Here is a 23,988-nt window from a genome sequence, read left to right as displayed (position 1 = left end):
TGATGGAAAATAAAGAAGCTGAGAAAAAGAGAGATAAACAACTACTGGATCATGAGGGCAGAATTCGAGAGATGAGTGATACCATAAGATGAAACAACATTAGAATAATTGGGATCCCAGAAGAAGAAGAAAGAGAGAGAGGGGCAGAAGGTATAATGGAGCAAATTAGAGCAGAGAACTTCCCTAATTTGGGGAAGGAAACAGGCACCAAAATCCAGGAGGCACAGAGAACCCCTCTCAAAATCAATAAAAATAGATCAACACCCCAACATCTAATAGTAAACTTACGAGTCTCATAGACAAAGAGAAAATCCTGAGCAGCTCGGGAGAAGAGATATGTAACTTTCAAAGGTAGAAACATTAGATTGGCAACAGATCTATCCACAGAGACCTGGCAGGCCAGAAAGGACTGGCAGGATATATTCAGAGCACTAAATGAGAAAAATATGCAGCCAAGAATACTCTATCCAGCTAGGCTGTCATTGAAAATTGAAGGAGAGATAAAAAGCTTCCAGGACAAACAAAAACTAAAGGAATTTGCAAACACAAAACCAGCCCTACAGGGGCACCTGGGTGGCTCAGTCGTTAAGCATCTGCCTTCGGCTCAGGTCATGAACCCAGTGTCCTGGGATCGAGCCCCACATCAGGCTCCCTGCTCCGCAGGAAGCCTGCTTCTCCCTCCCCCACTCCCCCTGCTTGTGTTCCCACTCTCGCTGTCCACTCTCTCTGTTGAATAAATAAATAAAATCTTTAAAAAAAAAAAAAAGCCCTACAAGAAAACTTGAAAGGGGTCCTCTAAGCAAAGAGAGAGCCTAAAAGCAACATAGACCAGAAAGGAACACAGACAATATACAGCAACAGTCACCTTACAGGCAATACAATGGCACTAAATTCCTATCTTTCAATAGTTACCCTGAATGTAAATGGGCTAAATGCCCCAATCAAAAGACACAGGCTATCAGACTGGATTAAAAAACAAGATCCATCTATATGCTGTCTTCAAGAGACTCATTTTAGACCCAAAGACATCCCCAGATTGAAAGTGAGGGGTGGAACACCATGTACCATGCTAATGGACACCAAAAGAAAGCTGGGGTGGCAATCCTTATATCAGACAAATTAGATTTTAAACCAAAGACTGTAATAAGAGATGAGGAAGGATACTATATCCTACTTAAAGGGTCTATCCAACAAGAAGATCTAACAATTGTAAATATCTATGCCCCTAACATGGGAGCAGCCAATTATATAAGGCAATTAATAACAAAAGCAAAGAAACACATCAACAACAATACAATAATCGTTGGGGACTTTAACACCCCCCTCATTGAAATGGACAGATTGTCTAAGCAAAAGATCAACAAGGAAATAAAGACTTTAAATGACATACTGGACCAAATGGACTTCACAGAACTCTTCAGAACATTCCATCCCAAAGCCACAGAATACACATTCTTCTCTAGTCCCATGGAACATTCTCCAAAATTGATCACATCCTAGGTCATAAATCAGGTCTCAACCAGTACCAAAAGATTGGGATCATTCCCTGCCTATTTTCACACCACAATGCTTTGAAACTAAAACTCAATCACAAGAGGAAAGTCGGAGAGAACTCAAATACATGGAGGCTAAAGAGCATCCTACTGAAGAATGAATGGGTCAACCAGGAAATTAAAGAAGAATTAAAAAAGTACATGGAAACCAATGAAAATGAAAACACAACTATTCAAAATCTTTGGGATGCAGCAAAGGCAGTCCCAAGAGGAGGTATATAGCAATACAAGCCTTTCTCAAGAAACAAGAAAGGTCTCAAGTACACAACCTAACCCTCCACCTAAAGGAGCTGGAGAAAGAACAGCAAATAAAGCCTAAACCCAGCAGGAGAAGAGAAATAATAAAGATCAGAGCAGAAATCAATGAACTAGAAACTAAAAAACAGTAGAACAGATCAACGAAACTAGGAACTGGTTCTTTGAAAGAATTAACAAGATTGATAAACCCCTGGCCAGACTTATCAAAAAGAGAAGAGAAATGACCCAAAACAACAAAATCATGAATGAAAGAGGAGAGATCACAACCAACACCAAAGAAATACAAACAATTATAAGAACATATTATGAGCAACTCTATGCCAGCAAATTAGATAACCTGGAAGAAATGGAGGCATTCCTAGAGATGTATCAACTACCAAAACTGAACCAGGATGAAATAGAAAACCTGAACAGACCTATAACCACTAAGGAAATTGAAGCAGTCATCAAAAATCTCCCAACAAACAAAAGCCCAGGGCCAGATGGCTTCCCAGGGGAATTCTACCAAACATTTCAAGAAGAATTAATACCTATTCTTCTGAAACTGTTCCAAAAAATAGAAACGGAAGGAAAACTTCCAAACTCATTTTATGAGGCCAGCATTACCTTGATCCCAAAACCAGACAAAGACCCCGTCAAAAAGGAGAATTACAGACCAATATCCCTGATGAACATGGATGCAAAAATTCTCACCAAAATGCTAGCCAATAGGATCCAACAGTACATTAAAAGGATTATTCACCATGACCAAGTGGGGTTTATCCCAGGGCTGCAAGGTTGGTTCAACATCCACAAATCAATCAACGTGATACAATACATTAACAAAAGAAGGAACAAGAATCATATGACCCTCTCAATAGATGCAGAAAAAGCATTTGACAAAGTACAGCATCCTTTCTTGATCAAAACTCTTCACAGTGTAGGGAGAGAGGGTACATACCTCAAGATCATAAAAGCCATCTCTGAAAAACCTACAGCGAATATCATTCTCGATGGGGAAAAACCGAGAGCTTTCCCCCTAAGGTCAGGAATGCGGCAGGGATGTCCACTATCATCACTGCTATTCAACATATTATTGGAAGGCCTAGCCACAGCAATCAGACAACAAAAAGAAATAAAAGGCATCCAAATTGGCAAAGAACTCAAACTCTCACTCTTTGCATATGATATGATACTTTATGTGGAAAACCCCAAAGATTCCACCCCAAAGCTGCTAGAACTCATACAGGAATTCAGTCAAGTGGCAGGATATAAAATCAATGCACAGAAGTCAGTGGCATTCCTATACACCAACAACAAGACAGAAGAAAGAGAAATTAAGGAGTCGATCCCATTTACAATTGCACCCAAAACCATAAGATACCTAAGAATAAATCTAACCAAAGAGACAAAGAATCTGTACTCAGAAAACTATAAAATACTCATGAAACAAATTGAGGAAGACACAAAGAAATGGAAAAATGTTCCATGCTCATGGAGTGGAAGAACAAATATTGTGAAGATGTCAATGCTACCTAGAGCAATCTACACATTCAATGCAATCCCCATCAAAATACCATCCACTTTTTTCAAAGAAATGGAACAAATAATCCTAAAATTTGGATTATTTTGGATTATTTATATGGAACCAGAAAAGACCCCGAATAGCCAGAGGAATGTTGAAAAGAAAAGCAAAGCTGGCGGCATCACAATTCCAGACTTCCAGCTCTATGACGAAGCTGTCATCATCAAGACAGTATGGTACTGGCACAAAAACAGGCACATAGATCAATGGAACAGAATAGAGAGCCCAGAAATGGACCCTCAACTCTATGGTCAACTCATCTTTGACAAAGCAGGAAAGAATGTCCAATGGAAAAACGACAGTCTCTTCAACAAATGGTGTTGGGAAAATTGGATAGCCAGATGCAGAAGAATGAAACTGGACCATTTCCTTACACCACACACAAAAATAGACTCCAAATGGTTGAAAGACCTCAATGTGAGACAGGAGTCCATCAACATCGTAAAGGAGAACACAGGCAGCAACCTTTTTGACCTCAGCCGCAGCAACTTCTTCCTAGAAACATCGCCAAAGGCAAGGGAAGCAAGGGCAAGAATGAACTATTGGGACTTCATCAAGATAAAAAGCTTTTGCAAAGCAAAGGAAACAGTCAACAAAACCAAAAGACAACCGACAGAATGGGAGAAGATATTTGCAAATGACATATCATATAAAGGGCTAGTATCCAAAATCTATAAAGAACTCATCAAACTCAACACCCAAAGAATAAAGAATCCAATCAAGAAATGGACAGAAGACATGAACAGACATTTTTCCAAAGATGACATCCAAATGGCCAACAGACACATGAAAAAGTGTTCAATGTCACTCGGCATCAGGGAAATCCAAATCAAAACCTCCATGAGATACCACCTCACACCAGTCAGAATGGCTAAAATTAACAAGTCAGGAAACGACAGATGTTGGCGGGGATGCAGAGAAAGGGGAACCCTCCTACACTGTTGGTGAGAATGCAAGCTGTTGCAGCCACTCTGGAAAACAGTATGGAGGTTCCTCCAAATGTTGAAAATAGAGCTACCATATGATCCAGCAATTGCACTACTGGGTATTTACCCCAAAGATACAAATGTAGGGATCCGAAGGGGTACGTGCACCCCGATGTTTATAGCAGCAATGTCCACAATAGCCAAACTGTGGAAAAAGCCAAGATGTCCATCGACAGATGAGTGGATAAAGAAGATGTGGTATATATACACAATGGAATATTATGCAGCCATCAAAAGGAATGAGATCTTGCCATTTGCAATGACGTGGATGGAACTGGAAGGTATTATGTTGAGTGAAATAAGTCAAAAAGAGAAAGACATGTATCATATGATCTCATTGATATGAGGAATTTTTAATCGCAGGAAACAAACTGAGGGTTGATGGAATGGGGTGGGATGGATGGAGTGACTGGGTGTTAGACACTGGGGAGGGTATGTGCTCTGGTAAGTGCTGTGAATGTGCAAGACTGTTGAATCTCAGATCTGTACCTCTGAAGCAAATAATGCAATATATGTTAAGAAAAAAAAAAACAGAAGAAGAAGGTAGCAGGAAGGGAAATGAAGGGGGGGGGGGAAATCGGAGGGGTAGACGAACCATGAGAGACAATGGACTCTGAAAAACAAACTGAGGGTTCTAGAGGGGAGGTGGGTAGGAGGATGGGTTAGCCTGATGATGGGTATTGAGGAGGGCACATTCTGCATGGAGCACTGGGTGTTATGCACAAACAATGAATCATGGAACACTACATCTAAATTTAATGATGTAATTTATGGGGATTAACATAAGAATAAAAAATTTTTTTAAAAATTGCTATAAATGAGATGAAGTCTAAACTGGATACTCTCCCAGGGTAAATGAGGCAAAAGAACACATTAGTGACCTAGAAGATAAGCTGATGAAGAGAGGAATAGGCCACTAGAAGCCCATGAGGACAGACTTAGAATGACACCATGAAACATTCCAATGTCAGAATTACTGGGATCCCTGAGAGGGTGGAGAGAGAGAAAGGACGAGGACTAGAAGGTATATCTGAGCAAACCATAGCTGAGAACTTCCCTAATCTGGGGAAGGAAACAAGAATTCATATCCAAGAGGCAGAGAGGACCCCTCCCAAAATCAATAAAAATAGACCAACACCCTGGCATATAATAATGAAACTGAGAGCCAAGAAAGCTATCCTGAGAGCAACTTGGGGGAAGAGATTTCTTATGTATGGAGGGAGGAATAGCATAATAATATCAGATCTATCCACATAGACCTAACAAGCCAGAAAGGGCTGGCAAGACACTAAATGAGAAGGTACTAAATGAGAAGATCATGCAGCAAAGAATACTTTATCCAGCATGGCTGTCCTTCAGAACAGATGGAGAAATAAAGAGCTTCTAGGACCAGCAGAAACTGAAAGAATATGCGACCACCAAGCCAGCCTTGCAAGAAATATTAAGGGGGATTCTATAAAAGAAGAAAGATTCCAAGAGCAATATAGACCAGAAATTAACAGAGACAATCTGTAGAAACAGGGACTTACTTTACAGGCAATATGATGGCACCTAATTCATATCTTTTAATAGGTACTCTCAACATGAATGGGCTGACTGCTCCCCATCAAGAGACACAGGGTTTCAGATTGGATAAAAAGACATGATCCATCCATATGCTGTCTACAAGAGACTCATTTTGAACCTATAGACACCTCCAGATTGAAAGTGAGGGGATGGAGAACAATTTATCATGCCAATGGACCTCAAAAGAAAGCTGGGGTAGCAATTCTCATATCAGACAAATTAGATTTTAAACCAAAGACTGTAGTAAGAGATGTAGAGGGACACATATCATACTTAAAGTGTCTATCCAACAAGAAAATCTAACAATTATAAATATCTATGCCCCTAACATGGGAGCAGCCAACTGCATAAACCAACTATTAACCAAAATAAAGAATTATATTGATAATAATATATTAATAGTAGGGGACTTCAACACCCCACTCACAGCAATAGACAGATCATCTAAAAAGAAGATCAACAAAGAAACAAGAGCTTTGAAGGACACATTGGACCAGAAGGACTTGCCATTTGAAATGACATGGATGTAGCTAGAGAGTATTATGCTAAGCAAAATAAGTCAATCAAAGAAAGACAAATGCCATATGATTTCACTCATATGTGGGATTTAAGAAACAAAGAAAATAAGCAAAGGGAGTAAAAGAGAGAGGGAGAGAGAGAGAGAAACCAAGAAACAGACTCCGAATTATAGAGAACAAACTGATGGTTACCAGAAGGGAGATGGGTGGGGAAATGGGTTAAATAGGTAATGGGGATTAAGGAGTGCATGTTGATGTATGAAAGTGTTGAGTCAGTATATTGTACACCTGAAACTATTATAACACTGTATGTTAACTAACTAGAGTTAAAATAAAAACTCAAAAAATACAAAAAAAAAGTATTTTAAAATAATCTCTCAGGATCTATAAGACTATTGTATATAAAATAATTACTGGTGTAAAATGACAGAAAATGGGAAAGGAAACTATTTGAATTAGTAATAACCAAACATTCCTAAATGTTTGATGAATTCAGATGAAATAATCCAAAGGGCAACCAAAGAACTCTGAGTAATAGTAAGGAAAAGGCAAACTGGTTTGGGTACCAAGGACTGGACAAACTGCATAGTGGCAGGATATTTTGTATCATCCACCCAACAAGTGATATCCACCCTGATTTGGCATTTTCTGACTACTAAACTAGCAATAGTTGGCAGCACAGGTATGTTCATTCCATTCTTGGATCAAATGAATTTTCCCCTGAAAATATCAGGTGATCCAGAATTACTTGGAAGGGGAATAGATGGAAATCCCACAGGAAATAAGTAACCAGCAGTAGCACTCTCCTTTATTGAGAGGTCTGATACTCCCCTTTTGTAACAAGTGATACTAAGGCAAGTGGGCAGAGTCAGTATGAGGGATTTAGCTATAGCAGGTAGTTATGTTCAGCAAATCTCTTTGTCTCCACTGACCAGAGACTCTACTACCCTACTAAGAGACACCAGGGTAAACAGGTGGAACCAGCCACAGCAAAGGTTCTTTGTCCCCATGAGACCTACTCTCCTTCTGCACCCAGACACACCTGGGCAGGCAGGCAAAAAGGCAGAGAGATCTCATCACACTCCTCCACCACTGAGATACAACCAGTGGTCCAGCCTGTAGAATCTCCCTCTACCCACACAAGCAGCAGCAACAGAAACCTGTGGGAGTCCTAGTGGTACTGTGTAAACCAATGTCACCAAAATAGCACAGCAAAGTCTCTGATAATTAAATTGCCATTGGAAATAGAGACAACAGATGTAGGAGAAAATATGTATACTAAAGCTAAACAGGATGACTTCTTGCTAAAATACGAAAATAATAATAAATACTAGAGTCATCTAAGATAATAGAAAAAAATTTCCAGAATACAATAAAGAATAACACATCTTAAAAAGAACCAAGACTGTACCTGTATGAGGGAAGACAATCAACTGATGATGACACAAGGAGGAATCTAATCATGTTGGACTTATTTGAAAAAGTGTTTAAGCAGCCATCATAAAACTGCTTCAACATTCAATTACAAATTGTTTTAAAACAAATAAAAATATAGAAAACCACAGTAATTAAATGGTTGTTTTTAAAAGAATCAAATCAAAATCATAGAACTGAAAAATACAATAAGAGAATTAAAAACAAGGAAACCTCACTGGATGATTTCAATAGTAGAGATGACAAAGGATAGAATTAGTGACTTTGAGTAAAGTAAAATAGAATTTATCCAATATGAATGACAGAAAATAGGTTGGAAAAAAAAAGTGTAAGTGACCTTTGAAACAACAACAAAGGATTGAACATTTCTATTGTCAAAGTCCCAGAAAAAGAAGAGAAAGAGAGTAGGGTTGAAAACTTACCAAATTAGTGAAATGAGTGTGTGTGTGTGTGTGTACACACAAGTTACTACTACATATGATACATTATACATTGTATATTATATATTTTATACATTAATAAGATATATATTATATAAGGTATATTATATATACACAATATAACATTGAAAGAAAACCACTACAAAAACCTATCAAAGATATAAAATTGAAGACACTATAAATAAATCAATACGGAATTGTAAAAAAGAGAAAATATTCAAGTAACTTACAGAAAGCCAAGGAAATAGAGACAGAAAAACAAGAACCAAAAGGAAAAGAAAAAATAATAAAATTCATGCTGCTGGATCAATAATTACCTTAAATGTAAGTGATTTAAATACAGCAATCAGGGGCGCCTGGGTGGCTCAGTTGGTTAAACGACTGCCTTCGGCTCAGGTCATGATCCTGGAGTCCCGGGATCGAGTCCCGCATTGGGCTCCCTGCTCAGCGGGGAGTCTGCTTCTCCCTCTGACCCTCCTCCCTCTCATGCTCTCTGTCTCTCATTCTCTCTCTCTCAAATAAATAAATAAAATCTTAAAAAAAAGAAAATAATAAAATAAATACAGCAATCAAAAGAAAAAAGATTGTCAAAGTGGATTTAAAAAAATGACCTAACAATGTGCTGCTTGTAAAAAATACTTCACATTCAATGACACAGTTTAGTTGATAATAAAAAAATGAGAAAAAGCATATCATTCCAACATAATCAAAAGGAGCAAGAGTTGTTTTATTAATATTTGATAAGATACATTAAAAAAAAGAAAATTAATGGGACACCTGGGTGGCTCAGTTGGTTAAGAACCTGCCTTCTCCTCAGGTCATGATCCCAGGGTCCTGAGATCAAGCCCCACCTTGGGCTCTCTGCTTAGTGGGGAGCCTATTTCTCCCTCTCCCTCTGCCTGCTGCTCCCCCTGCTTGTGCTTTATCTCTCTCTGCCAAATAAATAAATAAAATATTTAAAAAATAAAAGTAAATAAAAAAAGAAAATTCCTGGGGTGCCTGGGTGGCTCTGTTGGTTAAGTGTCCAATCCTTGATTTTGGCTCAGGTCATGATCTCATGACATCAGGCTCTGCACTGGGCATGGAGCCTGCTTAAGATTCTCCCTCTCCCTCTCTCTCTGAAAAAAATTACTAGGAACAATAGGGAGGCATTATGTAAAGATAAAAGGATCAATCCACCAGGAAGATATTCTAAAGATAATTCTAAAATGTCATTTATGCATCAAACAACATATCCTCAAAGTACATAAAACAAAAACTGGCAAAGTCAAAAGGAAACATAAAAAAATCACAATTATAATTGGGGATTTTAACACTTCCACCTCAGAAGCTGACAAAGTCACCGGACAAAAAGTCAACAATGATATATAAAATCTGAACAATACAATTAAGCTACAGTATCTAATTGACAAATATAGAACACCTAACAATAGAATACACATTTTTAAAGCACATATGTAATTATTCAATATAGATCATTTCCTGTACTATAAAACCAAGTTCAAATGAAAAGAACTGATAACATGCAGAGTATATTCTCTTACCATAATGTAATCAAACTAGAAATCAAAGCAGAAAAAGGAAAAGATAATCTCTAACAGTATGGAGATTAAAGAACACACTTAAGAACCATCCTCTTTGACACAAAGTCTCAAAGGAATTTTGAAATATACATAGACTGAATAAAAATTAAAAAAAAAAAAAAACAGTATGGAGTTTCCTTTAGACGTTAAAAATAGAGCTACGCTATGACCCAGCAATTGCACTACTAGGTATTTACCCCAAAAATAAGGATGTAGTGAAAAGAAGGGGCACATACACCCCAAAGTTCATAGCAGCAATGTCCACTACATCAAAACTAATGATGTACTATATAGTGGCTAACTGAACATAAAAAAATGCTCTAAGCAGCACTGTCTACAATAGCCAAACTGTGGAATGTTGAGATGCCCTTCAACAGATGAATGGATAAAGAAGATGTGGTTCATATATACAATGGAATATTACTCAGCCATCAGAAAGGATGAATACCTAACATTTGCATCAACATGGATGGAACTGGAGGGGATTATGCTAAGTAAAATAAGTCAAGCAAAGAATGACAATTATCATATGGTTTCACTCATATGTGGAACATAAGGAATAGCACAGAGGACCATAGGGGAAGACAAACCATGGGGAGACAAACCATGAAAGACTCTGGACTCTGAGAAACAAACTGAGGTTTCAGAAGGGAGGGTGGGTGGGAGGATGGGGTAACCAGGTGATGGGTATTAAGGAAGGCACATCAAAAACTAATGATGTACTATATGTTGGCTAATTGAAAATAATAATAAAAAGCACAACATACTGCATTTGTAGAATGTAGCTAAAGGGAAATTTATAGCACTAAATGCTAAGATTACAAATGAGAAAAGTTCTATCAAAAAGAAAATAGAAAATGTAGAGCAAAACAAATCCAAAGCAAGCAAAAGAAATAACAAATATAAGAATAGAAATAAATGAAAATGAAAATCCAATAGAGAAAATCCATAAAGCAATAAAGCAAAAAGCTGGTTCTTCATAAAATAGCATAACTGACAAAAAATAAGGACAGAGAACACATTAGTATCAAGAGGGAAATAGTAGATATCACTATAAATCTTACCACCGTTAATGAGATAATTAAGGGGATATTACAAACAACATAACACTTATGAATTTAACAACCTAGAAGAAATGAACCAAGTCATCAAAAAAGAGAAACTACCATAAGTCAATCAAGATGACACAATCTTGTATAGCTCTATAACCATCAAATGAACTGAACCAGGAGCAAATTAAACTAAATGTAAGCAAAAGAAAGGAAATAGTAATGACAAAAAAATAAAATTGAGTAAATTAAAAACAACAAAAAATAGAATCAATAAAATCAACAGGTGACTTTTTATTAAGATAAATAAACTTTATAAGTATCATATTGATCAAGCCAAGAAAAGAAGGTACAAATTACCTAAAGTAGTAATGAAATAGATCATCACTACAAACCATATGTCATTTTTTAAAAGGATAATAATTTATTTACAATAAATGAGAAAACTTAAATGCCATGGTTAATTTCTTGAATGATGGAAACTTCTTAAGAAGTAGATAACCTGAATAGTCCTATATCTATGAAAAATAATAATAAAAGTCTTTCTCACAATGAAAATTTCTGTTCCAGAAATCTTCACTGATGAATTCAATCAAGTATCTCAGAAAGCTATAATACAAATTCTTTTTAAAAAAGATTTTATTTATTTGTCAGACAGAGAGAAAGCACAAGCAGGGGGAGCAACAGGCAGAGGGAGAAGCAGGCTCCCTGCTGAGTGAGGAACCTGAAGCTGGACTGGATCCCAGGACACTGGGCTCATAACCTGAGCCAAAGGCAGACACTTAACTGACTGAGCCATCCAGGCAGCCTGCTAATACAATTTCTACAAACGCTTTTTCCAGAAATTAGTAAAAATAGGAACAATTTTCAAATTATTTTATGAGGACAGAATTACCTTGATGCCAAACTCAAACCAAGAAGAGACATCACCAGAAGAAATAATCTACAGAACAGTAACTCTCATAGTTGCAAAAATCTGCAACAAAACATTAATTGAATTCAGTAAAATGTAAATAGCATCAGAAAGTTGATTCAACTTCTAAGAAATAAAGAAAAATCCTTATTCCAACAGAAAAATCATGCAATTATGTCGACAAATTAAAAAAAATACATTTGACCAAACTTAACATTCTTTATGATCAAAATTTTTCAGTAAGTTAGGAATAGTAATGCATTCCCCTCGCTGGAAAAGAGTATCTATGAAAACCTACAGATAATATCATAATTATGAAAGACTAAATACTTTTATCCTAATATCAGAAATAAAACAAAGATATCGACTTTTACCATTCTATTCAACATGGTACTGGGCATTCTAGCCAATACTATTGCCCTGAATGTCTACCACCACATGTCAGCTAAGTGAGGCAGGACTGGGTTTTGTGCATCCTTCCATCACCCAGGACCTAGCACAGGTAAGGTCCCCAGTAAATGTAGCCTTTAGAATAAAAAATCCACAGGAGCAAGGATCGTTGTTCATTTGCTGGGTATTCAGTAATTTCTCAGTAAATATTTGTTAAATAAACAAATGACTACAGGGAAAAATCAATATATGTTGAGGAATTAATTTTAAAGAGAAAGAAAGAGGAACTGAGCGGAGGTCATATCCTTTCCATTTAGAGCTTATAAACAAATCCCTATGGAAACCTGCTTCTTTGATGTCCTTGACCTCCCACAGTTTTCAGAAACCTGCTGCCCCAATATGGGTACTTGGAATTGCTGTGTTTGATAAACTGCCAGAATAAGGTTATATTCCTCCACTCTATAATTTACAGAATCAAAAAGCCTACTAAATTTTCTGCATAGCATCAACACCCAATGGGTCTAAGAAGAAAATTGTGTTATCAGTGGATTTCTACACTCTGTGTCCCCTAGGCTGTGAAGTGCATATTTCATACTTTAGAAGTCAAAGAGAACAGGAAGCAAATCACATGTGTCACTTTGCCATCTCATATGGTCTATATCACCCATATCATGAGGCCTAGACCTCAGGAACTCTGGGGTTGGAAAGGTCAGGAACATGATCTTCTGCCCACAAGGGCTTGGTTGTGGGCATTACAGTCTTAGATTAAGCCCTGAGCAAGGGGGCTGGTGTCTCAGGATCTGAGATAAGAACAGAATGCTTAACCTGTGATAGCAGGAGGAATAAACCAAGCAAAATCTGTTACAAAAGCTTAGGTCCAAGTACTGGATATAGCATTCTCACTCAACATCCATCCATTTACCAGACAAGCCCTTACCAAAAACCTAACTGCTTGGCTTGTGATGGGTATTCAATGCATGTGAGATGCAAATTCTCACAAGTTAAAGACTGAAATAGAGATTGAAATTGGTAGGGAAAATAATGTCCATGCCCATGCCCTAATCTCCAGAACTGTGAATGTGTTACCTTACATGGCAAAAAAGACTGCAGATGTGATTAAATTGCAGACCTTAGGATGAGGAAATTATGCTGAATCACTTGCGTGGGCCCAGTCTAAAAACATGAGTCTTTAAAAGCTGAGAACCTTTCCTGGCTGTGATCAGAAAGATGCCATGTGACAAGGACTCAACCTACTTTTTTTTTTTTTTTTTTTGGTTTTCTTAAATATCTGTTTCTTTTTTTTTCTTATGTTAATTACTATAAATTACATCATAAGTTTTTGATGTACTGTTCCATGATTCATTGTTTACGTATAACACCCAGTGCTCCATTCATTACCTGCCCTCTTTACTACACATCAACAGGCAAACTCATCCCCCTCCCCCCCTCCCCTCTAGAACCCTCAGTTTGTTTCTCAGAGTCCATAGTCTCTCATGGATCGTCTCCCCCTCCAATTTCCCCCCTTCATTTTTCCCTTCCTTTATCTTCATCTTTACTTTATCTTTTTTTTTTTTTTAACATATAATGTATTATTTGTTTCAGAGGTACAGGTCTGTGATTCAACAGTCTCACACAGTTCACAGTGCTCACCATAGCACATACCATCCCCAATGTCTATCACCCAGGCACTCCATCCCTCCCACCCCTCACCATTCCAGCAACCCTCAGTTTAATTCCTGAGATTAACAATTCCTCATATCAGTGAAGTCATATAATACATGTCTTTCTCTGATTGACTTATTTTGTTCAGCATAATACCCTCCCGTTCCATCCACATCATTGCAAATGGCAAGATTTCATTCCTTTTGATGGCTGCATAATATTCCAGTGTGTGTGTGTGTGTGTGTGTGTGTGTGTGTGTGTGTATACCACATCTTCTTTACCCACTCATCTGTCGATGGACATCTTGGCTCTTTCCATGGTTTGGCTATGGTGGACATTGCTGCTATAAACATCAGGATGCATGTACCACTTCAGATCCCTACATTTGTATCTTTGGGGTAAATACCCAGTAGTGCAATTGCTGGGTCTTACAGTAGCTCTATTTTCAGCTTTTTGAGGAACCTCCATACAGTTTTCCAGAGTGGTTGCACCAGCTTGCATTCTCACCAACAGTGTAGGAGGGTTCCCCTTTCTCCGCATCCCCGCCAACATCTGTCATTTCCTGACTTGTTAATTTTAGCCATTCTGACTGGTATGAGGTGATACCTCATTGAGGTTTTGATTTGGATTTCCCTGATGCTGAGCGATGTTGAGCACTTTTTCATGTGTCTGTTGGCCATTTGGATGTCTTCTTTGCAGAAATATCTGTTCATGTCTTCTGCCCAATTCCTGATTGGATCATTTATTTGTTCTTTGGGTGTTGAGATTAAGAAGTTCTTTATAGATTTTGGATACTAGCCCTTTATCTGATCTGTCATTTGCAAATATCTTCTCCCATCCTGTCAGTTGTCTTTTGGTTTTCTTGACTGTTTCTTTTGATGTGCAAAAGCTTTTATTCTTGATGAAGTCCCAATAGTTCATTTTTGCCCTTACTTCCCTTGTCTTTGGCGATCTTTCTAGGAAGAAGTTGCTGTGGCTGAGGTCGAAGAGGTTGCTGCCTGTGACCTCCTTTAGGATTCTGAAGGACTCCTGTCTCACACTGAGGACTTTCAGCCATTTTGAGTCTATTTTTGTGTGTGGTGTAAGGAAATGCTGCAGTTTCATTCTTCTGCATGTGGCTGTCCAATTTTCCCAACACCATTGTTGAAAGGACTGTCTTTTTTTCCATTGGACATTCTTTCCTGCTTTGTCAAAGATTAGTTGAGGGTCCATTTCTGGGGTCCCTATTCTGTTCCATTGATCTATGTGTCTGTTTTTGTGCCAGTACCATACTGTCTTGATGATGACAGCTTTGTAATAGAGCTTAAAGTGTGGAATTGTGATGCCACCAGCTCTGCTTTTCTATTCCAACATTCCTCTGGCTATTTGGGGTCTTTTCTGGTTCCATACAAATTTTAGGATTATTTGTTCCATTTCTTTGAAAAAAGTAGATGGTATTTTGATAGGGATTGCATTGAATGTGTAGAATGCTCTAGGTAGCATTGACATCTTCACATATTTGTTCTTCCAATCCATGAGCATGGAACATTTTTCCATTTCTTTGTGTCTTCCTCAATTTCTTTCATGAGTATTTTATACTTTTCTGAGTACAGATCCTTTGCCGCTTTGGTTAGATTTATTCCTAGGTATCTTATGGTTTTGGGTGCAATTGTAAATGGGATCGACTCCTTAATTTCTCTTTCTTCTGTCTTGTTGTTGGTGTATAGGAATGCCACTGATTCATCTGCATTGCTTTTATATCTTGCCACTTGACTGAATTCCTGTATGAGTTCTAGCAGTTTTGGGGTGGAGTCTTTTGGGTTTTCCACATAAAGTATCATATCATATGCAAAGAGTGAGATTTTCACTTCTTCTTTGCTGATTTGGATGCCTTTTATTTCCTTTTGTTGTCTGATTGCTGTGCCTAGCACTTCTAATACTATGTTGAATAGCAGTAGTGATAGTGGACATCCCTGCCGCGTTCCTGACCTTAGGGGGAAAGCTCTCAGTTTTTCCCCATTGAGAATGATATTCGCTGTAGGTTTTTCATAGATGACTTTTATGATCTTGAGGTATGTACCCTCTCTCCCTACACTGTGAAGAGTTTTGATCAAGAAAGGATGCTATACTTTGTCAAATGCTTTTTCTGCATCTATTGAGAGGATCATATGGTTCTTGTCCTTTCTTTTATTAATGTATTGTATCACGCTGATTGATTTGTGGATGTTGAACCAACCTTGCAGCCCAGGAATAAATCCCACTTGGTCATGGTGAATAATCCTTTTAATGTACTGTTGGATCCTATTGGCTAGTATTTTGGTGAGAATTTTTGCATCCACGTTCATCAAGGATATTGGTCTGTAATTCTCCTTTTTGATGCGGTCTTTGGTTTTGGGATCAAGGTAATGGTTGCCTCATAAAACGAGTTTGGAAGATTTCCTTCCATTACTATTTTTTGGAACAGTTTCAGAAGAATAGGTATTAATTCTTCTTGAAATGTTTGGTAGAATTCCTCTGGGAAACCATCTAGGCCTGGGCTTTTGTTTGTTGGGAGATTTTTGATGACTGCTTCAATTTCTTTAGTGGTTATAGGTCTTTTCAGGTTTTCTATTTCTTCCTGGTTCAGTTTTGGTAGTTGATACATCCCTAGGAATGTGTCCATTTCTTCCAGATTATCTAATTTGCTGGCATAGAGTTGCTCATAATATGTTCTTATAATTGTTTGTATTTCTTTGGTGTTGGTTGTGATCTCTCCTCTTTCATTCATGATTTTGTTGATTTGGGTCATTTTTCTTTTCTTTTTGATAAGTCTGGCCAGGGGTTTAGCGATGTTGTTAATTCTTTCAAAGAACCAGCTCCTAGTTTCGTTGATCTGTTCTACTGTTCTTTTAGTTTCTACTTCATTGATTTCTGCTCTGATCTTTATGATTTCTCTTCTCCTGCTGGGTTTAGGCTTTATTTGCTATTCTTTCTCCAGCTCCTTTAGGTGGAGGGTTAGGTTGTATATTTGAGACCTTTCTTGTTTCTTGAGAAAGGCTTGTATTGCTTTATACTTTCCTCTTATGACCACCTTTGCTGCATCTGAAAGATTTTGAACAGTTGTGTTTTCATTTTCATTGGTTTCCATGTATTTTTTAAATTCTTCTTTAATTTCCTGGTTGACCCATTCATTCTTTAGTAGGATGCTCTTTAACCTCCATGTATTTGAGTTCTTTCCAACTTTCCTCTTGTGATTGAGTTCTCGTTTCAAAGCAGTGTGGTCTGAAAATAAGCAGGGAATGATCCCAATCTTTTGGTACTGGTTGAGACCTGATTTGTGATCTAGGAGGTGATCTATTCTGGAGAGTGTTCCATGGGCACTAGAGAAGAATGTGTATTCCGTTGCTTTGGGATGGAATGTTCTGAAGAGTTCTGTGAAGTCCATTTGGTCCAGTGTGTCATTAAAGTCTTTATTTCCTTGATCTTTTGCTTAGATGATCTGTCCATTTCAGTGAGGGGGTTGTTAAAGTCCCCCACTATTACTGTATTGTTGTTGATGTGTTTCTTTGCTTTTGTTATTAATTGGCTCATATAAGTGGCTGCTCCCATGTTAGGGGCATACATATTTACAATTGTTAGATCTTCTTGTTGGATAGACCCATTAACTAGGATATAGTGTCCTTCCTCATCTCTTATTATAGTCTTTGGTTTAAAATCTATTTTTTCTGATATAAGGATTGCCACCTTAGCTTTGTTTTGGTGTCCATTAGCATGATAAATGGTTTTCCACCCCCTCACTTTCAATCTGGGGGTGTCTTTGGGTCTTGAATGAGTCTCTTGCAGACAGCATATCAATGGGTCTTGTTTTTTTTTTTTTTTTTAAGATTTTATTTATTTATTTGAGAGAGAGAGACAGAGAGAGAGCATGAGAGGGGGCAGGGTCCGGAGGGTCAGAGGGAGAAGCAGACTCCCCACGGAGCAGGGAGCCCTATGCAGGACTCGATCCAGGGACTCCAGGATCATGACCTGAGCCGAAGGCAGTCGCTTAACCAACTGAGCCACCCAGGCGCCCCAATGGGTCTTGTTTTTTTTATCCAAACTGATACTCTGTGTCTTTTGATTGGGGCATTTAGCTCATTTACATTCAGGGTAACTATTGAAAGATATGAATTTAGTGCCATTGTATTGTCTGGAAGGTGACTGTTACTGTATATTTTCTGTGGTCCTTTCTGGTCTATGTTGCTTTTAGGGTCTCTCTTTGCTTAGAGGACCCCTTTCAAGATTTCTTGTAGGGCTGGTTTTGTGTTTGCAAATTCCTTTAGTTTTTGTTTGTCCTGGTAGCTTTTTATCTCTCCTTCAATTTTCAATGACAGCCTAGCTGGATATAGTATTCTTGGCTGCATATTTTTCTCAGTTAGTGCTCTCAATATATCATTCCCGTCCCTTCTCCTAATCTCCTGCCAGGTCTCCGTGGATAGGTCTGTTGCCAATCTAATATTTCTACCATTGTAGGTTACAGATCTCTTCTCCTGAGCTGCTTTCAGGATTTTCTCTTTGTCTCTGAAACTCATAAGTCTTACTATTAGATGTCGGTGTGTTGACCTATTTTTATTGTTTTTTAGAGGGGTTCTCTGTGCCTCTTGGATTTTGATGCCTGTTTCCTTCCCCAAATTAGGGACATTCTCTGCTATAATATGCTCCAATATACCTTCTGCCCCTCTCTCTCTTTCTTCTTTTTCTGGGATTCCAATTAGTCTAATATTGTTTTGTTATGGCATTACTTATCTCTTGAATTCTGCCCTCGTGATCCAGTAGTTGTTTATCTCTCTTTTTCTCAGCTTCTTTATTTTCCATCATTTGGTGTTCTAGATCACTAATTCTCTCTTCTGCATCATTTATCCTATCAGTTAGAGCCTCCATTTTTTATTGCACGTCCTTAATAGCCTTTTTTATTTCAACTTGGTTAAAATTTAGGTCTTTTATTTCTCCAGAAAGGGTTCCTCTAATATCTTCCATGATTTTTTCAAGTCCAGCTAATATCTTTAAAATCGTCATTCTAAACTCTAGATCTGACATCTTACTAATGTCTGTATTAGGTCCCTGGCAGTTGGTGCTGCCTCTTGTTCTTTTTGTTGAGGTGAATTTTTCCATCTTGTCATTTTTTCCAGGGGAGAATAGATTAATGAGAGAACAAAATGTTAACAGGGTAACAACGACCCCAGAAAAATATACACTAAACAAATCAGAAGGACCTGAAACCAGGGGAAAAGAAAGGGAAGAAAGGAAAAATAATTTAAAAAGATAAAAACAAACAAAAAAACAAAACAAATCATGATCATATATGATCAGGCTGGTGTATAGATCAGTGCCACACACTAGATTTTGGGCATAATTTGGTCTGTTAGAAGAAAGTGCCTCCCACAATTTTAAAGAAAGAAAAACTTATACATGTACAAAAAAAAGGGTAAATACAATGAAGTGATGCTATATGACTGTAAAGATGAAAATTATAAAAGATTTTATAAAAGGAATTGATAAGATAAGAAGTTGGTTGAAAAAAGAAAGACGAGGATTTTAAAAAAAGAAGGGAGAGAATGTGATTAGACAGGAGACTAGAACAAAGCCATACACTAGAAATTTAGGGTATATTTTGGTCTGTTAGAAGAAACTGTGTCCCAAAATTTGAAAGAGAGAACAACATATATATATATATATATATATATATATATTAATATATCTATTTATTTTTTTATATTAAAAATAAAGTTAACTACTATGAATGGTTAGATAATGACTCTAAAAATGAAAAATAAAAAAGATTTTTTTATAAAAGATGTTGGTTGAAAAAGGGAAAAAGAAAAATTAAAAAAAAGAAAAAGAAAGTTTAAAAAAAATTTAACTTTGAAAGACTAAAAAATCATGGTAAAAAAGCCATGAATTCTATGTGCAGTATTCCCCTAGTGCTGGAGTACTGCCATTCTCATTGATTGGTAATCTTGATCTTGGCTGGCTGTTCTTGCTGATCTTTTGGGGGAGGGGCCTGTTGCTGTGGTTCTCAAAGGTCTTTGCCAGAGGTGGAATTGCCCTGCCCTTGCTGGGGCTGGGCTAAGTAATCTGCTCCAGTTGGGTCTTGGAAGTTTTGTTCCCTGCAAGCTTTCTGTACAGCTTTGGAGGATGAGAGTGAAAATGGCAGCCTCCCAATCTCTTCCCTGGAGGAGCCAAGAACTCGGGGCTCCACTCCTCAGTGCGCCCCCAGAGAAAAGCAGTCAGTCACTCCCATCTCCCCGGTCTCCAGCCACACTCCTTGCTCACCCGGCCTGTACCCAAGCGTTTCTATCTCTGGCACATGACCCCGTGTGGAGTCTCCCAACCCAGCAGATCCCTGCAGTGTGCTCTTGCTCCACTCCTCCCAGGGGAGGAAGGGGAGTCTCCCTGGATCTGCCACTTGTTGGGTCCCTGCCTGAGGAGCAGTGGCCCTACTATGCTGTGGATCACAGTTTATGGCAACCCCAGGCTGAGAACCCATCTCTCGGCTCTCTCTCTGCATCCGGCTTCCCCGCTCCAATACCTGAGAGCTCTGCTGCACTCAGGCACCCCTGGTCTTTCTGTGGCCCCGGGGGTCCTGAGACTACACTGTCCCAGCAAGGGTTCCACCCCCCACTTAGCCACTGGAGTGTCATCCCTCAGCAGAGCCGACTTCTAAAATTTCCGATTTTGTGCTCTGTTGTTCTATCACTTGCCTGTAGCAGCTTACTGAGGCCCCCTCCCCGCCATCTATCTTCCTGAATATCACCTCAGATTCACTTCTCCACACATCCTATCTTCCAGAAAGTGGTCGCTTTTCTGTTCAGAGTGTTGTTGCTATTCTTTTCTGCGATCTCCTGTTGAGTTCCTAGGTGTTCAGAATGGTTTGATCCCTATTTAGCTGAATTCCTGGGACCAGATGAAATTTAGGTCTCTTACTCCTCCGCCATCTTGCTCTTCCCCACCCAGGACTCAACCTTCTGTTGATGGCTTTGAGGTTAAGGAAAGGAGCCACAAGCCAAAGAAGGTGGGTGATGATTTCTAGAACTTGGAATGGACTTCAGCTTACAGCCAGCAAGAATATGGAGGCCCCAGTTCTATAACCACAAGGACTGAATTCTACCAACAACACAAATGATCAAGGAAACCAATTCTCCTCAAGAGCTTCCAGAAAGGAATGCAGCCCTGTGAGGCCAGTGTTCAACTCCTGACCTACAGAACTGTAAAATAGTAAATTTGTGTTTTTTTAAGCCAGTATAGTGGTGAAAATTTGTTACAAAAGTAATAGAAAACTAATACAGCAACCAAAATTTCAAAGATAACTATAAGCAAAATCAAAATAAAGGCAAGCCGACAATTTGTAGGAGATCAAGAGCCTTCTTAAAACACTGACTGGGACATGAAACTCACTGTCCTTGGGTGCAAGTGCATAGTATAGATACAAGTTCAATTGATGAAGTATATTGGATACTGGGTAGACAAAGGTACTTATCAAAAATTTCTGTCTTGGGCACCTGAGTGGCTCAGTTGGTTAAGCATCTGTCTTCAGCTCAGTCATGATCCTGGGGTCCTGGGATCAAGTCCCACCTCAGGTTCCTTGCTCAGCAGGGATCCTGCTTCTCCCTCTTGCCTGCCACTCCCCCTGCTTGTGCCTTCCATCTCTGTCTCTCTCTCTATCTGACAAATAAATAAATAAAATCTTTAAAAAAATTCTGTCTTATTCCCAATCTCTTAAGCCCTTGGTCTTTGTTATGACCAAAGGAAGAGAAAAAAATTAGTGTGGTTAGGGGTGCCTGGGTGGTTCAATCAGTTAAGCATCTGCCTTTGGCTCAGTTCATGATCCAAGGATCCTGGGATCAAGCCCCCCATCTCTCCCAGCTAGCAGGGAGGCCTGGTTCTCCCTCTCCCTCTGCTGCTCCCCTTGCTTGTGCTCTCTCCCTCCCTCTCTCTGTCAAATAAATAAATAAAATATTTTTAAAAAATAGTGGAGTTAATAGGAATGGAAGCACAAACTGGGGGTAGAATTCACAGAAGCCAATAGAAAGTAAACCCAAGAAATGATAAGGCAAAACCAGCTCTTTTCCAGTAAAAAACAAAACAAAACAAAACAAAAAAACTGATTTTTAAGGAGCAGTCCTCAGCTTAGGTTGCAAATTAGACACACCTGGTGAGCTAAAAGAAACCCCAAAAAACAACAAACAAAAACATTGATGCTGATGCTCTACTTCCTTTTTTGATTGTTTGTTTTGTTGTTTTTGTTTTGTTTTATTAAACATTTTTATTTAAATTGAATTAATTAACATATAATGTATTATTCGTTTCAGAAGTACAGGCCTATTTTTCATCCGTCTTATATAATACCCAATGCTCATTACTTCCCGTGCCCTCCTTAATGTACATTACCTAGTTACTCCATCCCCCCCACCTCCAGTGACCCTCAGTTTGTTTCCTATGATTAAGAGTCTCTTATGTTTTGTCTCCCTCTCTGATTTCATCTTGTTTTATTTTTCCCTCCCTTGCCCTATGCTCCTCTGTTTTGTTTCTTAAATTCCACATATGAATGAGATCGTGTGATAACTGTCTTTCTCTGACTGACTTATTTCATTTACCATAATACCCTCTAGTTCCATCACATCATTGCAAATGGCAAGACCTCATTTTTTGATGGCTGTGTAAAATTCCATTGTGTGTGTGTGTGTGTGTGTGTATACCTTCTTTTTTTTTTTGTATTGCAAGTTTTCATTCTCACATTTCTATAATTCTCAATGTAAATATTGATTAACAAATAATATAAGATGGCTAATTTCAGGACAAATCTACACAGAAAACAATTTGTTCTTAGAGGAATTGGAAAGATTTCAATGTTGTTTCACTTGGGAATGAATTTTTTTTTTATTTTAAAGATTTTATTTATTTATTTGAGAGCACAAGTAGAGGGAAGAGGCAGAGGGAGAGGGAAAAGCAGGCTTCCCACTGAGCAGGGAGCCTGACACGGGGTCCATCCCAGGACCCTGTGACCATGACCTGAGCTGAAGTCAGACTCTTAACGACTGAGCCACCCAGGCGCCCCTCACTTGGGACTGAATCTTAAAATCAGATAAATACTGGACTCTCTAGTGGCTTTGAAGTCTGGGAAGAAAGGAAGGGGTAGATTTTTAACTCTTCCTTGAATTGTATTCAAACTACAGAAGAAAAGGCAACCTGAGGATCATTGGCTAGGAAGACAGCATTGAAGAACAGCATCTGTATTTTTGATTCACAATTTATGATGGCAGAGTAATAGGCAATAGACAAGAATTTCTCCCTATATTAGGGGAAAATGGGTTATCAGGAAACCTTACTGTCTAAAAAGAAACTTAAAAAAGAAGATTTGAGATACAGAAATAAACAATCCTAGATAAAGCCATAAGAAGAGATAGTATTAAAAAACATGGTATGACATAGAAAATAATTCTCAGGGCGAAAAAAAATAGAGGAAAAAAGTGAAAATAGTTGCTATAACCTATCATTTTCTATATGTCAATAAGCAGTTGTTGCTAATGAACACCCCTTTTTACTTTCATAAATAAAAAGGTAGAATTTTTATCCTGGGAAGCAAATATGAAATATCTTAGAACAGCTCTGAGCAAATTTTTCCTCTATGAGGCCAGATAGTATATTTGGGGGCTTTTCCAACTATACAGGTCTTTTCAGCAAATACACAGTTTTGCCTATATAGTTATACCACCTTCTCTTTATCCATTCATCTGTTGATGGATATCTGGGCTCTTTCCATAGTTTGGCTACTGTGGACATTGCTGCTATGAACATCAGGGTGCACGTACGCCTTCGGATCCATACATTTGTATCTTTGGGGTTGTTTCACCTATACCACAGCTCATCACAGGTACAGCCAGACAGGACATGGTATCTGGAATTTTATTCCCATTATTAGATAAGAGCTCTGAGCTTCACCCTTGAAGAGATTGAGTGAACAGAGGCTGTGGGAGTGTGAGGGGAAGCAGCATCAGATCTCAGTGACCTGTGATGGATCTAGACAGGGACAAAAGTGATGGGCAGCACTCTGAGGAGTGCTTGCATACAAGGTACA

Source organism: Mirounga leonina, unplaced genomic scaffold (assembly GCF_011800145.1).
Source record: "Mirounga leonina isolate KUSES-001 unplaced genomic scaffold, KU_Mleo_1.0 Mir_151, whole genome shotgun sequence".
NCBI lineage: Eukaryota > Metazoa > Chordata > Mammalia > Carnivora > Phocidae > Mirounga > Mirounga leonina.
The sequence above is the reverse complement of the archived record's forward strand: the minus strand, read 5'-3'. Positions refer to the sequence as shown.